Genomic DNA, 15,105 nt, shown 5'->3' with positions numbered 1-15,105 from the left:
CTGTGGCTGATATGAGGTGTGTCAGTGGTATATGTGTTACCTGTGGCTGATATATATGGTGTCAGTGGTATATGTGTTACCTGTGGCTGATATGTGAAGTGTGTCAGTGGTATATTTGTTACCTGTGGCTGATATGTGAGGTGTGTCAGTCGTATATGTGTTACCTTTGGCTGATATGAGGTGTGTCAGTGGTATATGTGTTACTTGTGGCTGATATGTGAGGTGTCAGTGGTATATGTGCTACCTATGGCTGATATGTGAGGTGTCAGTGGTATATGTGTTAGCTGTGGCTGATAGGAGGTGTGTCAGTGGCATATGTGTTACCTGTGGCTGATATGTGAGGTGTCAGTGGTACATGTGTTACCTGTGGCTGATATGTGAGGTGTGTCAGTAGTATATGTGTTACCTGTGGCTGATATGTGAGGTGTCAGTGGTATATGTGTTACCTGTGGCTGATATGAGGTGTGTCAGTGGTACATGTGTTACCTGTGGCTGATATGAGGTGTGTCAGTGGTATATGTGTTACCTGTGGCTGATATGTGAGGTATCAGTGGTATATGTGTTACCTGTGGCTGATATGTGAGGTGTCAGTGGTATATGTGTTACCTGTGGCTGATATGTGAGGTGTGTCAGTGGTATATGTGTTACCTGAGGCTGATATGTGAGGTGTCAGTGGTATATGTGTTACCTGTGGCTGATATGTGAGGTGTCAGTGGTATATGTGTTAGCTGTGGCTGATATGAGGTGTGTCAGTGGTATATGTGTTACCTGTGGCTGATATGTGAGGTGTCAGTGGTATATGTGTTACCTGTGGCTGATATGTGAGGTGTCAGTGGTATATGTGTTAGCTGCAGCTGATATGAGGTGTGTCAGTGATATATGTGTTACCTGTGGCTGATATGTGAGGTGTGTCAGTGGTATATGTGTTAGTTGTGGCTGATATGTGAGGTGTCAGTGGTATATGTGTTACCTGTGGCTGATATGTGAGGTGTCAGTGGTATATGTGTTAGCTGTGGCTGATATGAGATGTGTCAGTGGTATATGTGTTACCTGTGGCTGATATGTGAGGTGTCAGTGGTATGTGTGTTACATGTGGCTGATATGAGGTGTGTCAGTGGTATATGTGTTACCTGTGGCCGATATGTGAGGTGTGTCAGTGGAATATGTGTTAGCTGTGGCTGATATCAGGTGTGTCAGTGGTATTTGTGTTACCTGTGGCTGATATGAGGTGTGTCAGTGGTATATGTGTTACCTGTGGCTGATATGTGAGGTGTCAATGGTATATGTATTACCTGTGGCTGATATGTGAGGTGTGTCAGTGGTATATGTGTTACCTGTGGCTGATATGTGGTGTGTCAGTGGTATATGTGTTACCTGTGGCTTATATGTGAGGTGTGAGTGGTTTATGTGTTACCTGTAGCTGATATGTGAGGTGTCAGTGGTACATGTGTTACCTGTGGCTGATATGTGAGGTGTCAGTGGTACATATGTTACCTGTGGCTGATATGTGAGGTGTCAGTGGTATATGTGTTATCTGTAGCTGATATGAAGTGTGTCAGTGGTACATGTGTTACCTGTGGCTGATATGTGAGGTGTCAGTGGTATATGTGTTAGCTGTGGCTGATATGAGGTGTGTCAGTGGTATATGTGTTACCTGTGGCTGATATGTGAGGTGTCAGTGGTATATGTATTACCAGTGGCTGATATGTGAGGTGTCAGTGGTATATGTGTTAGCTGTGGCTGATATGAGGTGTGTCAGTGGTATATGTGTTACCTGTGGCTGATATGTGAGGTGTCAGTGGTACATGTGTTACCTGTTTCTGATATGTGAGGTGTCAGTGTTACATGTGTTACCTGAGGCAGATATGTGAGGTGTGTCAGTGGTATATGTGTTACCTGTGGCTGATATGTGAGGTGTCAGTGGTAAATGTGTTAGCTGTGGCTGATATGAGGTGTGTCAGTGGTATATGTGTTATCTGTGGCTGATATGAGGTGTGTCAGTGGTATATGTGTTACCTGTGGCTGATATGTGAGGTATCAGTGGTATATGTGTTACCTGTGGCTGATATGTGAGGTGTGTCAGTGGTATATGAGTTATCTGTGGCTGATATGTGAGGTGTCCGTGGTATATGTGTTACCTGTGGCTGATATGTGAGGTGTCAGTGGTTTATGTGTTAGCTGTGGCTGATATCAGGTGTGTCAGTGGTGTATGTGTTACTTGTGGCTGATATGTGAGGTGTCAGTGGTATATGTGTTACCTGTGGCTGATATGTGAGGTGTCAGTGGTATATGTGTAAGCTGTGGCTGATATGAGGTGTGTCAGTGGTATATGTGTTACCTGTTGCTGCTATGTGAGGTGTGTCAGTGGTATATGTGTTACCTGTGGCTGATATATAAGGTGTCAGTGGTATATGTGTTACCTGTGGCTGCTATGTGAGGTGTGTCAGTGGTATATGTGTTACCTGTGGCTGATATAAGGTGTGTCAGTGGTATATGTGTTACCTGTGGCTGATATATGAGGTGTCAGTGGTACATGTGTTACCTGAGGCTGATATGTGAGATGTGTCAGTGGTATATGTGTTACCTGTGGCTGATGTGAGATGTGTCAGCGGTATATGTGTTACCTGTGGCTGATATGTGAGGTGTCGGTGGTATATGTGTTACCTGTGGCTGATATGTGAGGTGTCAGTGGTATATGTATTACCAGTGGCTGATATGTGATGTGTCAGTGGTATATGTGTTAGCTGTGGCTGATATGAGGTGTGTCAGTGGTATATGTGTTACCTGTGGCTGATATGTGAGGTGTCAGTGGTACATGTGTTACCTGTTTCTGATATGTGAGGTGTCAGTGTTACATGTGTTACCTGAGGCTGATATGTGAGGTGTGTCAGTGGTATATGTGTTACCTGTGGCTGATATGTGAGGTGTCAGTGGTAAATGTGTTAGCTGTGGCTGATATGAGGTGTGTCAGTGGTATATGTGTTATCTGTGGCTGATATGAGGTGTGTCAGTGGTATATGTGTTACCTGTGGCTGATATGTGAGGTATCAGTGGTATATGTGTTACCTGTGGCTGATATGTGAGGTGTGTCAGTGGTATATGAGTTATCTGTGGCTGATATGTGAGGTGTCCGTGGTATATGTGTTACCTGTGGCTGATATGTGAGGTGTCAGTGGTTTATGTGTTAGCTGTGGCTGATATCAGGTGTGTCAGTGGTGTATGTGTTACTTGTGGCTGATATGTGAGGTGTCAGTGGTATATGTGTTACCTGTGGCTGATATGTGAGGTGTCAGTGGTATATGTGTTAGCTGTGGCTGATATGAGGTGTGTCAGTGGTATATGTGTTACCTGTTGCTGCTATGTGATGTGTGTCAGAGGTATATGTGTTACATGTGGCTGATATGAGGTGTGTCAGTGGTATATGTGTTACTTGTGGCTGATATATAAGGTGTCAGTGGTATATGTGTTACCTGTGGCTGCTATGTGAGGTGTGTCAGTGGTATATGTGTTACCTGTGGCTGATATAAGGTGTGTCAGTGGTATATGTGTTACCTGTGGCTGATATATGAGGTGTCAGTGGTATATGTGTTACCTGTGGCTGATATGTGAGGTGTGTCAGTGGTATATTTGTTACCTGTGGCTGATATGTGAGGTGTGTCAGTGGTATATGTGCTACCTGTGGCTGATATGAGGTGTGTCAGTGGTATATGTGTTACTTGTGGCTGATATGTGAGGTGTCAGTGGTATATGTGCTACCTGTGGCTGATATGTGAGGTGTCAGTGGTATATGTGTTATCTGTGGCTGATATGAGGTGTGTCAGTGGTATATGTGTTACCTGTGGCTGATATGTGAGGTATCAGTGGTATATGTGTTACCTGTGGCTGATATGTGAGGTGTGTCAGTGGTATATGAGTTATCTGTGGCTGATATGTGAGGTGTCCGTGGTATATGTGTTACCTGTGGCTGATATGTGAGGTGTCAGTGGTATATGTGTTAGCTGTGGCTGATATGAGGTGTGTCAGTGGTGTATGTGTTACTTGTGGCTGATATGTGAGGTGTCAGTGGTATATGTGTTACCTGTGGCTGATATGTGAGGTGTCAGTGGTATATGTGTTAGGTGTGGCTGATATGAGGTGTGTCAGTGGTATATGTGTTACCTGTTGCTGCTATGTGAGGTGTATCAGTGGTATATGTGTTACCTGTGGCTGATATGAGGTGTGTCAGTGGTATATGTGTTACCTGTGGCTGATATATGAGGTGTCAGTGGTATATGTGTTACCTGTGGCTGCTATGTGAGGTGTGTCAGTGGTATATGTGTTAACTGTGGCTGATATGAGGTGTGTCAGTGGTATATGTGTTACCTGTGGCTGATATATGAGGTGTCAGTGGTATATGTGTTACCTGTGGCTGATATGTGAGGTGTGTCAGTGGTATATTTGTTACCTGTGGCTGATATGTGAGGTGTGTCAGTGGTATATGTGCTACCTGTGGCTGATATGAGGTGTGTCAGTGGTATATGTGTTACTTGTGGCTGATATGTGAGGTGTCAGTGGTATATGTGCTACCTGTGGCTATGTGAGGTGTCAGTGGTATATGTGTTAGCTGTGGCTGATATGAGGTGTGTCAGTGGTATATGTGTTACCTGTGGCTGATATGTGAGTTGTCAGTAGTATATATGTTACCTGTGGCTGATATGTGAGGTGTCAGTGGTATATGTGTTAGCTGTGGCTGATATGAGGTGTGTCAGTAGTACATGTGTTACCTGTGGCTGATATGAGGTGTGTCAGTGGTATATGTGTTACCTGTGGCTGATATGTGAGGTATCAGTGGTATATGTGTTACCTGTGGCTGATATGTGAGGTGTCAGTGGTATATGTGTTACCTGTGGCTGATATGTGAGGTGTGTCAGTGGTATATGTGTTACCTGAGGCTGATATGTGAGGTGTCAGTGGTATATGTGTTACCTGTGGCTGATATGTGAGGTGTCAGTGGTATATGTGTTAGCTGTGGCTGATATGAGGTGTGTCAGTGGTATATGTGTTACCTGTGGCTGATATGTGAGGTGTCAGTGGTATATGTGTTACCTGTGGCTGATAAGTGAGGTGTCAGTGGTATATGTGTTAGCTGCGGCTGATAGGAGGTGTGTCAGTGATATATGTGTTACCTGTGGCTGATATGTGAGGTGTGTCAGTGGTATATGTGTTACCTGTGGCTGATATGTGAGGTGTCAGTGGTATATGTGTTACCTGTGGCTGATATGTGAGGTGTCAGTGGTATATGTGTTAGCTGCGGCTGATAGGAGGTGTGTCAGTGATATATGTGTTACCTGTGGCTGATGTGTGAGGTTTGTCAGTGGTATATGTGTTACCTGTGGCTGATATGTGAGGTGTCAGTGGTATATGTGTTACCTGTGGCTGATATGTGAGGTGTCAGTGGTATATGTGTTACCTGTGGCTGATATGTGAGGTGTCAGTGGTATATGTGTTAGCTGTGGCTGATATGAGATGTGTCAGTGGTATATGTGTTACCTGTGGCTAATATGTGAGGCGTCAGTGGTATGTGTGTTACATGTGGCTGATATGAGGTGTGTCAGTGGTATATGTGTTACCTGTGGCCGATATGTGAGGTGTGTCAGTGGAATATGTGTTACCTGTGGCTGATATGAGGTGTGTCAGTGGTATATGTGTTACATGTGGCTGATATGAGGTGTGTCAGTGGTATATGCGTTACCTGTGGCTGATATGTGAGGTGTAAATGGTATATGTATTACCTGTGGCTGATATGTGAGGTGTGTCAGTGGTATATGTGTTACCTGTGGCTGATATGTGGTGTGTCAGTGGTATATTTGTTACCTGTGGCTGATATGTGAGGTGTCAGTGGTATATGTGTTAGCTGTGGCTGATATGAGGTGTGTCAGTGGTATATGTGTTACTTGTGGCTGATATGTGAGGTGTCAGTGGTATATGTGTTACCTGTGGCTGATATGTGAGGTGTCAGTGGTATATGTGTTAGCTGTGACTGATATGAGGTGTGTCAGTGGTATATGTGTTACCTGTGGCTAATATGTGAGGTGTCAGTGTTACATATGTTACCTGTGGCTGATATGTGAGGTGTCAGTGGTACATGTGTTAGCTGTGGCTGATATGAGGTGTGTCAGTGGTATCTGTGTTACCTGTGGCTGATATGTGAGGTGTCAGTGGGACATGTGTTACCTGTGGCTGATATGTGAGGTGTCAGTGGTACATGTGTTACCTGAGACTGATATGTGAGGTGTGTCAGTGGTATATGTGTTACCTGTGGCTGATATGTGAGGTTTCCGTGGTATATGTGTTAGCTGTGGCTGATATGAGGTGTGTCAATGGTATATGTGTTAACTGGGGCTGATATGTGAGGTATCAGTGGTATATGTGTTACCTGTGGCTGATATGTGAGGTGTCAGTGGTATATGTGTTACCTGTGGCTGATATGTGAGGTGTGTCAGTGGTATATGTGTTACCTGTGGCTGATATGTGAGGTGTCAGTGGTATATGTGTTACCTGTGGCTGATATGTGAGGTGTCAGTGGTATATGTGTTAGCTGTGGCTGATATGAGGTGTGTCAGGGGTATATGTGTTACCTGTGGCTGATATGTGAGGTGTCAGTGGTATATGTGTTACCTGTGGCTGATATGTGAGGTGTCAGTGGTATATGTGTTAGCTGCGGCTGATATGAGGTGTGTCAGTGATATATGTGTTACCTGTGGCTGATATGTGAGGTGTGTCAGTGGTATATGTGTTACCTGTGGCTGATATGTGAGGTGTCAGTGGTATATGTGTTACCTGTGGCTGATATGTGAGGTGTCAGTGGTATATGTGTTAGCTGTGGCTGATATGAGATGTGTCAGTGGTATATGTGTTACCTGTGGCTGATATGTGAGGTGTCAGTGGTATATGTGTTACCTGTGGCTGATATGTGAGGTGTCAGTGGTATATGTGTTACCTGTGGCTGATATGAGGTGTGTCAGTGGTATATGTGTTACCTGTGGCTGATATGTGGTGTGTCAGTGGTATATGTGTTACCTGTGGCTGATATGTGAGGTGTCAATGGTATATGTATTACCTGTGGCTGATATGTGAGGTGTGTCAATGGTATATGTGTTACCTGTGGCTGATATGTGGTGTGTCAGTGGTATATGTGTTACCCGTGGCTGATATGTGAGGTGTGAGTGGTTTATGTGTTACCTGTGGCTGGTATGTGAGGTGTCAGTGGTACATGTGTTACCTGTGGCTGATATGTGAGGTGTCAGTGGTACATGTGTTACCTGTGGCTGATATGTGAGGAGTCAGTGGTATATGTGTTAGCTGTAGCTGATATGAGGTGTGTCAGTGGTATATGTGTTACCTGTGGCTGATATGTGAGGTGTCAGTGGTACATGTGTTACCTGTGGCTGAAATGTGAGGTGTCCGTGTCACATGTGTTACCTGAGGCTGATATGTGAGGTGTGTCAGTGGTATATGTGTTACCTGTGGCTGATATGTGAGGTGTCAGTGGTAAATGTGTTAGCTGTGGCTGATATGAGGTTTGTCAGTGGTATATGTGTTATCTGTGGCTGATATGAGGTGTGTCAGTGGTATATGTGTTACCTGTGGCTGATATGTGCGGTATCAGTGGTATATGTGTTACCTGTGGCTGATATGTGAGGTGTGTCAGTGGTATATGAGTTACCTGTGGCTGATATGTGAGGTGTCCGTGGTATATGTGTTACCTGTGGCTGATATGTGAGGTGTCAGTGGTATATGTGTTAGCTGTGGCTGATATGAGGTGTGTCAGTGGTATATGTGTTACCTGTGGCTGATATGTGAGGTGTCAGTGGTATACGTGTTACCTGTGGCTGATATGTGAGGTGTCAGTGGTATATGTGTTAGCTGTGGTTGATATGAGGTGTGTCAGTGGTATATGTGTTACCTGTTGCTGCTATGTGAGGTGTGTCAGTGGTATATGTGTTACCTGTGGCTGATATGAGGTGTGTCAGTGGTATATGTGTTACCTGTGGCTGATATATGAGGTGTCAGTGGTATATGTGTTACCTGTGGCTGCTATGTGAGGTGTGTCAGTGGTATATGTGTTACCTGTGGCTGATATGAGGTGTGTCAGTGGTATATGTGTTACCTGTGGCTGATATATGAGGTGTCAGTGGTATATGTGTTACCTGTGGCTGATATGTGAGGTGTGTCAGTGGTATATTTGTTACCTGTGGCTGATATGTGAGGTGTGTCAGTGGTATATGTGCTACCTGTGGCTGATATGAGGTGTGTCAGTGGTATATGTGTTACTTGTGGCTGATATGTGAGGTGTCAGTGGTATATGTGCTACCTGTGGATGATATGTGAGGTGTCAGTGGTATATGTGTTAGCTGTGGCTGATATGAGGTGTGTCAGTGGTATATGTGTTACCTGTGGCTGATATGTGAGGTGTCAGTGGTACATGTGTTACCTGTGGCTGATATGTGAGGTGTGTCAGTAGTATATGTGTTACCTGTGGCTGATATGTGAGGTGTCAGTGGTATATGTGTTAGCTGTGGCTGATATGAGGTGTGTCAGTGGTACATGTGTTACCTGTGGCAGATATGAGGTGTGTCAGTGGTATATGTGTTACCTGTGGCTGATATGTGAGGTATCAGTGGTATATGTGTTACCTGTGGCTGATATGTGAGGTGTCAGTGGTATATGTGTTACCTGTGGCTGATATGTGAGGTGTGTCAGTGGTATATGTGTTACCTGAGGCTGATATGTGAGGTGTCAGTGGTATATGTGTTACCTGTGGCTGATATGTGAGGTGTCAGTGGTATATGTGTTAGCTGTGGCTGATATGAGGTGTGTCAGTGGTATATGTGTTACCTGTGGCTGATATGTGAGGTGTCAGTGGTATATGTGTTACCTGTGGCTGATATGTGAGGTATCAGTGGTATATGTGTTAGCTGCGGCTGATATGAGGTGTGTCAGTGATATATGTGTTACCTGTGGCTGATATGTGAGGTGTGTCAGTGGTATATGTGTTACCTGTGGCTGATATGTGAGGTGTCAGTGGTATATGTGTTACCTGTGGCTGATATGTGAGGTGTCAGTGGTATATGTGTTACCTGTGGCTGATATGTAAGGTGTCAGTGGTATATGTGTTAGCTGTGGCTGATATGAGATGTGTCAGTGGTATATGTGTTACCTGTGGCTGATATGTGAGGTGTCAGTGGTATGTGTGTTACATGTGGCTGATATGAGGTGTGTCAGTGGTATATGTGTTACCTGTGGCCGATATGTGAGGTGTGTCAGTGGAATATGTGTTACCTGTGGCTGATATGAGTTGTGTCAGTGGTATATGTGTTACATGTGGCTGATATGAGGTGTGTCAGTGGTATATGTGTTACCTGTGGCTGATATGTGAGGTGTCAATGGTATATGTATTACCTGTGGCTGATATGTGAGATGTGTCAGTGGTATATGTGTTACCTGTGGCTGATATGTGGTGTGTCAGTGGTATATGTGTTACCTGTGGCTGATATGTGAGGTGTCAGTGGTATATGTGTTAGCTGTGGCTGATATGAGGTGTGTCAGTGGTATATGTGTTACTTGTGGCTGATATGTGAGGTGTCAGTGGTATATGTGTTACCTGTGGCTGATATGTGAGGTGTCAGTGGTATATGTGTTAGCTGTGACTGATATGAGGTGTGTCAGTGGTATATGTGTTACCTGTGGCTAATATGTGAGGTGTCAGTGTTACATATGTTACCTGTGGCTGATATGTGAGGTGTCAGTGGTACATGTGTTAGTTGTGGCTGATATGAGGTGTGTCAGTGGTATATGTGTTACCTGTGGCTGATATGTGAGGTGTCAGTGGTACATGTGTTACCTGTGGCTGATATGTGAGGTGTCAGGGGTACATGTGTTACCTGAGACTGATATGTGAGGTGTGTCAGTGGTATATGTGTTACCTGTGGCTGATACGTGAGGTGTGTCAGTGGTATATGTGTTACCTGTGGCTGATATGTGGTGTGTCAATGGTATATGTGTTACCCGTGGCTGATATGTGAGGTGTGAGTGGTTTATGTGTTACCTGTGGCTGATATGTGAGGTGTCAGTGGTACATGTGTTACCTGTGGCTGATATGTGAGGTGTCAGTGGTACATGTGTTACCTGTGGCTGATATGTGAGGTGTCAGTGGTATATGTGTTAGCTGTAGCTGATATGAGGTGTGTCAGTGGTATATGTGTTACCTGTGGCTGATAGGTGAGGTGTCAGTGGTACATGTGTTACCTGTGGCTGATATGTGAGGTGTCCGTGTTACATGTGTTACCTGAGGCTGATATGTGAGGTGTGTCAGTGGTATATGTGTTACCTGTGGCTGATATGTGAGGTGTCAGTGGTAAATGTGTTAGCTGTGGCTGATATGAGGTGTGTCAGTGGTATATGTGTTATCTGTGGCTGATATGAGGTGTGTCAGTGGTATATGTGTTACCTGTGGCTGATATGTGCGGTTTCAGTGGTATATGTGTTACCTGTGGCTGATATGTGAGGTGTGTCAGTGGTATATGAGTTACCTGTGGCTGATATGTGAGGTGTCCATGGTATATGTGTTACCTGTTGCTGATATGTGAGGTGTCAGTGGTATATGTGTTAGCTGTGGCTGATATGAGGTGTGTCAGTGGTATATGTGTTACCTGTGGCTGATATGTGAGGTGTCAGTGGTATATGTGTTACCTGTGGCTGATATGTGAGGTGTCAGTGGTATATGTGTTAGCTGTGGCTGTTATGAGGTGTGTCAGTGGTATATGTGTTACCTGTTGCTGCTATGTGAGGTGAGTCAGTGGTATATGTGTTACCTGTGGCTGATATGAGGTGTGTCAGTGGTATATGTGTTACCTGTGGCTGATATATGAGGTGTCAGTGGTATATGTGTTACCTGTGGCTGCTATGTGAGGTGTGTCAGTGGTATATGTGTTACCTGTGGCTGATATGAGGTGTGTCAGTGGTATATGTGTTACCTGTGGCTGATATATGAGGTGTCAGTGGTATATGTGTTACCTGTGGCTGATATGTGAGGTGTGTCAGTGGTATATTTGTTACCTGTGGCTGATATGTGAGGTGTGTCAGTGGTATATGTGCTATCTGTGGCTGATATGAGGTGTGTCAGTGGTATATGTGTTACTTGTGGCTGATATGTGAGGTGTCAGTGGTATATGTGCTACCTGTGGATGATATGTGAGGTGTCAGTGGTATATGTGTTAGCTGTGGCTGATATGAGGTGTGTCAGTGGTATATGTGTTACCTGTGGCTGATATGTGAGGTGTCAGTGGTACATGTGTTACCTGTGGCTGATATGTGAGGTGTGTCAGTAGTATATGTGTTACCTGTGGCTGATATGTGAGGTGTCAGTGGTATATGTGTTAGCTGTGGCTGATATGAGGTGTGTCAGTGGTACATGTGTTACCTGTGGCTGATATGAGGTGTGTCAGTGGTATATGTGTTACCTGTGGCTGATATGTGAGGTATCAGTGGTATATATGTCACCTGTGGCTGATATGTGAGGTGTCAGTGGTATATGTGTTACCTGTGGCTGATATGTGAGGTGTGTCAGTGGTATATGTGTTACCTGAGGCTGATATGTGAGGTGTCAGTGGTATATGTGTTACCTGTGGCTGATATGTGAGGTGTCAGTGGTATATGTGTTAGCTGTGGCTGATATGAGGTGTGTCAGTGGTATATGTGTTACCTGTGGCTGATATGTGAGGTGTCAGTGGTATATGTGTTACCTGTGGCTGATATGTGAGGTGTCAGTGGTATATGTGTTAGCTGCGGCTGATATGAGGTGTGTCAGTGATATATGTGTTACCTGTGGCTGATATGTGAGGTGTGTCAGTGGTATATGTGTTACCTGTGGCTGATATGTGAGGTGTCAGTGGTATATGTGTTACCTGTGGCTGATATGTGAGGTGTCAGTGGTATATGTGTTACCTGTGGCTGATATGTAAGGTGTCAGTGGTATATGTGTTAGCTGTGGCTGATATGAGATGTGTCAGTGGTATATGTGTTACCTGTGGCTGATATGTGAGGTGTCAGTGGTATGTGTGTTACATGTGGCTGATATGAGGTGTGTCAGTGGTATATGTGTTACCTGTGGCCGATATGTGAGGTGTGTCAGTGGAATATGTGTTACCTGTGGCTGATATGAGTTGTGTCAGTGGTATATGTGTTACATGTGGCTGATATGAGGTGTGTCAGTGGTATATGTGTTACCTGTGGCTGATATGTGAGGTGTCAATGGTATATGTATTACCTGTGGCTGATATGTGAGGTGTGTCAGTGGTATATGTGTTACCTGTGGCTGATATGTGGTGTGTCAGTGGTATATGTGTTACCTGTGGCTGATATGTGAGGTGTCAGTGGTATATGTGTTAGCTGTGGCTGATATGAGGTGTGTCAGTGGTATATGTGTTACTTGTGGCTGATATGTGAGGTGTCAGAGGTATATGTGTTACCTGTGGCTGATATGTGAGGTGTCAGTGGTATATGTGTTAGCTGTGACTGATATGAGGTGTGTCAGTGGTATATGTGTTACCTGTGGCTAATATGTGAGGTGTCAGTGTTACATATGTTACCTGTGGCTGATATGTGAGGTGTCAGTGGTACATGTGTTAGTTGTGGCTGATATGAGGTGTGTCAGTGGTATATGTGTTACCTGTGGCTGATATGTGAGGTGTTAGTGGTACATGTGTTATCTGTGGCTGATATGTGAGGTGTCAGGGGTACATGTGTTACCTGAGACTGATATGTGAGGTGTGTAAGTGGTATATGTGTTACCTGTGGCTGATATGTGAGGTGTCAGTGGTATATGTGTTAGCTGTGGCTGATATGAGGTGTGTCAGTGGTACATGTGTTATCTGTGGCTGATATGAGTTGTGTCAGTGGTATATGTGTTACCTGTGGCTGATATGTGAGTTATCAGTGGTATATGTGTTACCTGTGGCTGATATGTGAGGTCTCAGTGGTATATGTGTTACCTGTGGCTGATATGTGAGGTGTGTCAGTGGTATATGTGTTACCTGTGGCTGATATGTGAGGTGTCAGTGGTATATGTGTTACCTGTGGCTGATATGTGAGGTGTCAGTGGTATATGTGTTAGCTGTGGCTGATATGAGGTGTGTCAGTGGTATATGTGTTACCTGTGGCTGATATGTGAGGTGTCAGTGGTATATGTGTTACCTGTGGCTGATATGTGAGGTGTCAGTGGTATATGTGTTAGCTGCGGCTGATATGAGATGTGTCAGTGATATATATGTTACCTGTGGCTGATATGTGAGGTGTCAGTGGTATATGTGTTAGCTGTGGCTGATATGAGGTGTGTCAGTAGTACATGTGTTACCTGTGGCTGATATGAGGTGTGTCAGTGGTATATGTGTTACCTGTGGCTGATATGTGAGGTATCAGTGGTATATGTGTTACCTGTGGCTGATATGTGAGGTGTCAGTGGTATATGTGTTACCTGTGGCTGATATGTGAGGTGTGTCAGTGGTATATGTGTTACCTGAGGCTGATATGTGAGGTGTCAGTGGTATATGTGTTACCTGTGGCTGATATGTGAGGTGTCAGTGGTATATGTGTTAGCTGTGGCTGATATGAGGTGTGTCAGTGGTATATGTGTTACCTGTGGCTGATATGTGAGGTGTCAGTGGTATATGTGTTACCTGTGGCTGATATGTGAGGTGTCAGTGGTATATGTGTTAGCTGCGGCTGATAGGAGGTGTGTCAGTGATATATGTGTTACCTGTGGCTGATATGTGAGGTGTGTCAGTGGTATATGTGTTACCTGTGGCTGATATGTGAGGTGTCAGTGGTATATGTGTTACCTGTGGCTGATATGTGAGGTGTCAGTGGTATATGTGTTAGCTGCGGCTGATAGGAGGTGTGTCAGTGATATATGTGTTACCTGTGGCTGATGTGTGAGGTTTGTCAGTGGTATATGTGTTACCTGTGGCTGATATGTGAGGTGTCAGTGGTATATGTGTTACCTGTGGCTGATATGTGAGGAGTCAGTGGTATATGTGTTACCTGTGGCTGATATGTGAGGTGTCAGTGGTATATGTGTTAGCTGTGGCTGATATGAGATGTGTCAGTGGTATATGTGTTACCTGTGGCTAATATGTGAGGTGTCAGTGGTATGTGTGTTACATGTGGCTGATATGAGGTGTGTCAGTGGTATATGTGTTACCTGTGGCCGATATGTGAGGTGTGTCAGTGGAATATGTGTTACCTGTGGCTGATATGAGGTGTGTCAGTGGTATATGTGTTACATGTGGCTGATATGAGGTGTGTCAGTGGTATATGCGTTACCTGTGGCTGATATGTGAGGTGTAAATGGTATATGTATTACCTGTGGCTGATATGTGAGGTGTGTCAGTGGTATATGTGTTACCTGTGGCTGATATGTGGTGTGTCAGTGGTATATTTGTTACCTGTGGCTGATATGTGAGGTGTCAGTGGTATATGTGTTAGCTGTGGCTGATATGAGGTGTGTCAGTGGTATATGTGTTACTTGTGGCTGATATGTGAGGTGTCAGTGGTATATGTGTTACCTGTGGCTGATATGTGAGGTGTCAGTGGTATATGTGTTAGCTGTGACTGATATGAGGTGTGTCAGTGGTATATGTGTTACCTGTGGCTAATATGTGAGGTGTCAGTGTTACATATGTTACCTGTGGCTGATATGTGAGGTGTCAGTGGTACATGTGTTAGCTGTGGCTGATATGAGGTGTGTCAGTGGTATCTGTGTTACCTGTGGCTGATATGTGAGGTGTCAGTGGGACATGTGTTACCTGTGGCTGATATGTGAGGTGTCAGTGGTACATGTGTTACCTGAGACTGATATGTGAGGTGTGTCAGTGGTATATGTGTTACCTGTGGCTGATATGTGAGGTTTCCGTGGTATATGTGTTAGCTGTGGCTGATATGAGGTGTGTCAGTGGTACATGTGTTATCTGTGGCTGATATGAGGTGTGTCAATGGTATATGTGTTAACTGGGGCTGATATGTGAGGTATCAGTGGTATATGTGTTACCTGTGGCTGATATGTGAGGT

This window comes from Phyllobates terribilis, unplaced genomic scaffold, assembly GCF_046119375.1.
Source record: "Phyllobates terribilis strain yellow unplaced genomic scaffold, ASM4611937v1 Scaffold_5__5_contigs__length_657084704, whole genome shotgun sequence".
In the NCBI taxonomy this organism is placed as follows: domain Eukaryota; kingdom Metazoa; phylum Chordata; class Amphibia; order Anura; family Dendrobatidae; genus Phyllobates; species Phyllobates terribilis.
The sequence above is the reverse complement of the archived record's forward strand: the minus strand, read 5'-3'. Positions refer to the sequence as shown.